Raw genomic sequence first — 3963 nt, 5'->3', positions numbered from 1 at the left:
GGCACGAGGACACACACAAGCACGAACACACACTTTCATGCGCTCATTCATTCAGCGGTTAGGGGCCCTTAACTGTGCACCAGTCCCTGTTTTAAGTGTGGGGACAGAGCATGGAACAAGACAGACAAATCCATGCCCTCATGGAGCTGAAATTTTAGCAGGCATGGCTACAGGCATGTGGGATTCTGCCAAGCTTACACACGTCACACAGAGTCCCAGACGCATGCATGCACATAGACAGGGGAACACATATTGCACCCCTGGGGCCCCAGCCAGAGGCACCTGCACAGAACAGACATGGGACATGCACCTCATGCCCACACATGCGCACAGACGCACACAGAGCTGGGGGCCAGCAGTCCTGGGATCTGGCCACGTCTTAGCCTCTGATATACTGAGAGATCTCATCCCTCTCCCCAGACACAACACACTCAGATACACACACACACCTGAGGCACTGTCCCTCGGGAAAGCCTTGCAGCAGAGGGGCAGAGTCGGAGGGGCAGAGTCGGAAAGACACGCTGGGTTCGGTCTCACTCCAGTGCTTCCCCAAACTCTCCATCATGGAACAAATCTTCAGTTCTCATCCCCTGCCCACCCCCTGAGTCAGGCAGTGATCAGTCAGACTCCGACCCTAGCGGGCTGGAATCCTGTTCCACCCTAGCTCCCCTGGTCAGGTGGTGACCTGGAGGCAGAGGGGTCCGCACGGTCACTCAACAGGTGTTTTTTTGTTTGTTTTGAGATGGAGTCTCACTCTGTCTGTCACCCGGGTTGGAGTGCAGTGACACCATCTAAGTTCACTGCAACCTCCACCTCCCGGGTTCAAGTGATTCTCTGCCTCAGCCTACTGAGTTGCTGGGATTACAGGTGCCTGCCACTACGCCCAGCTAATTTTTGTATTTTTAGTATAGACAGGGTTTCACTATCTTGGCCAGGCTGGTCTTGAACTCCCAACTCCAGGTGATCAGCCTGCCTTGGCTTCCCAAAGTGCTGGGATTACAGGTGTGAGCCACCGTGCCAGGCCCAACAGATGTTTTTTTGAGATACAGGGTCTTGCTCTGTTGCCCAGTCTGGAGTGCAGTGGCACCATCATAGCTCACTGCAGCCTCCACCTCCCAGGCTCAAGTGATCCTCCCCTTTAACCTTTCAAAGTGTTGGGATTACAGGTATGAGCCACTGCACCTGGCCCCAGCAGGTATTAAGAGAACACCTACTGTGTGCCAGCACCAGGGTGGATAATAAGGCAGGTAAAGTCCTTGTCTCACAGGCACAGAGTCCAGTGGGGGAGAACAGCAAGAAACATATGAATAAACAAAGACCAAGTTTTCCTAAAATGACATGGTGCTGAAAAGAAGCCCAGACAGGTTGATGCGATGAGCTGGGGGTTGGGAAAACTTAGATAAGGAGCCTGAGGCCCAGAAAGGGGCAGCTACTTACCTGGTGTCACACAGCAGAGCCAGGGCAGACACTAGACTCCTGTCTCCAGGTTGGGGCTGGCTGTGGGGTTCCAGATCTGAACTGTGAGCTGAAGGAGGATGGGAGGAGGTTGAGGGAAAAGATGGGTTCTCAGGTGGGGGTCCTAAACAGGCTCTCCAAGTCTGAGGCCTGCCAGGGCTGGCAGGCAGTGATGTCAGGGGATTATAGGAGGCCCATTGAGTTGGTGCTCGGAGGCGTGGACCAGGCCATGGTAGTGGAGTAGGGGGAAGAGGAGGGGCTGGAGGGGGGAGTGAGGCAGATACTTGATCTGGAGCTATTCACAGGTGGACGGCATATGTGGGGCAGCCCACCACCACCCACCTTTCTCTGGGGCTTCCGTTTCCTTCTCTCTCCCCATCAAGGTGTTTTTTGTTTTGATTTGGAGCCTGTCACCCAAGCTAGAGTACCGCGGTGCAATCTTGGCTCATGCAACCTCTGCCTCCTGGGTTTAAACAAGTCTCCTGCCTCAGCCTGCTGAGTAGCTGGGATTACAGACATATGCCATCACACCCTGCTAATTTTTGTATTTTTAATAGAGACGGGGTTTCACCATGTTGGCCAGGCTGATCACAAACTCCTGACCTCAAGTGATTTCCCTGGCTCAGCAAGTGCTGGGATTACAGGTGTGAGCCACCATGCCCAGCTCCCCAGGTGTTCTTCACAGCTGGAGTAATTAGCCTCAACTCAGGCCCAGCTTTGTTGTTCAAGGCATCTGTCTCAGCAGAGATCTGCAGCTCTGCCCCCTCTAGCCCCACCCTGCAGGTCAACTTGTCTCCATCTCTGTTTTGATCACACCAGAAGCTGATACCTTGGGAATCCAGCAATTTAGGGGGCAGCAGGCTTTGGCTTAAGTCCTGCCTTTGCTCATCTTTTTTTTTTTTTTTGAGATGGAGTCTTGCCCTGTTGCCAGGCTAGAGTGCAGTGGCCTGATCTCAGCTCACTGCAACCTCCACTTCCCGGTTCAAGTGATTCTCCTGCCTCAGCCTCCCGAGTAGCTGGTATTACAGGTGCATGCTACTATGCCTGGCTAAGACCAGGTTTCACCACGTTGGCCAGGATGGTCTTGATCTTCTGACCTCATAATCTGCCCGCCTCGGCCTCCCAAAGTGCTAGGATTACAGGTGTGAGCTACTGTGCCCGGCCTTTTTTTTTTTTTTGAGAGGAAGTTTCACTCTCGTTGCCCAGGCTGGAGTGCAATGGCACAATCTTGGCTCATCACAACCTCTGCCTCCTGGGTTCAAGTGATCCTCCTGCCTCAGCCTCTTGAGTAGCTGGGATTACAGGCATGCGCCACCATGCCCAGCTAATTTTATATTTTAATTTTATATTTTTAGTAGAGATGGGGTTTCTCCATGTTGGCCAGGCGGGTCTCGAGCTCCCGACCTCAGATGATCTGCCCACCTTGGCTTCCCAAAGTGCTGGGATTACAGGCTTGAGTCACCACATCCAGCCTCATCTTTTTTTTTTTTTTTAAGACAGAGTCTCACTCTGTTAACCAGGCTACAGTGCAGTGGCGTCATCTTGGCTCACTGCAACCTCTGCCTCCCGAGTTTAAGGGATTCTCGTGCCTCAGCCTCCCAAGTAGCTCAGATTACAGGTATGTGCCACCATGCCCAGTTAATTTTTTCTATTTTTAGTAGAGACAGGATTTTGCCATGTTGCTCAGGCTGGTGTTGAACTCCTGGCCTCAAGCAATCTGCCTGCCTCAGCCTCCCGAAGTGCTGCGATTACAAGCATGAGCCACTGTGCCCAGACTCTGCCTTTGTTCTTCACTAGTTTAGACATGTTCCTTAACTTCTCTGAGCCTTAGTTTGCTCCCTTGTCTGGAAACTGGGATAATAATTCCCACGCATGGGTTTTCACTGCTTCCACCCACCACGTGTCCTGACCCCTACTATAAGGCCCCTCCTGGGCCTGTTAAGGGTTGCACCAGTAACACATAATGCCCGCAACCAATGGCAAAGGCTCAATGTCCCATGAGCCCATGCCTGGAGCCCAACCCCACGCCCCAGTCGCACACGTGCTCCCAAAGAGATCTGGTGCCTTTGCTCAAGCATGACCCAGTGTCATCCAGAAAACCACAGAGTGGGGCCCATTCAGAACAGAGGCAAGTGTGCTGGGTGCAGTGGCTCACACCTGTAATCTCAGCACTTTGGGAGGCTAAGGCAAGGGGATTGCTTGAGGCCAGTACAAGACCAGCCTGGGCAACATAGTGAGACCTTTGTCTCTACAAAAAATACAAAAATTAGCCAGGCAAGGTGGTGTCCACCTGTAGCCCCAGCTACTCGGGAGGCTGAGATGGGATAATTGCTTGAGCCTGGGAGGTCAAGGCTGTGGTGAGCTGTGATTGTGGCACTGCACTCCAGCATGGGTGACAGAATAAGAACTTGTATTTTTTTTTTTTGAGACGGAGTTTCGCTCTTGTTACCCAGGCTGGAGTGCAATGGCACGATCTTGGCTCACCGCAACCTCCGCCTCCTGGGTTCA

This window comes from Cebus imitator, unplaced genomic scaffold, assembly GCF_001604975.1.
Source record: "Cebus imitator isolate Cc_AM_T3 unplaced genomic scaffold, Cebus_imitator-1.0 Scaffold552, whole genome shotgun sequence".
NCBI lineage: Eukaryota > Metazoa > Chordata > Mammalia > Primates > Cebidae > Cebus > Cebus imitator.
Note: the sequence above shows the minus strand (reverse complement) of the source record.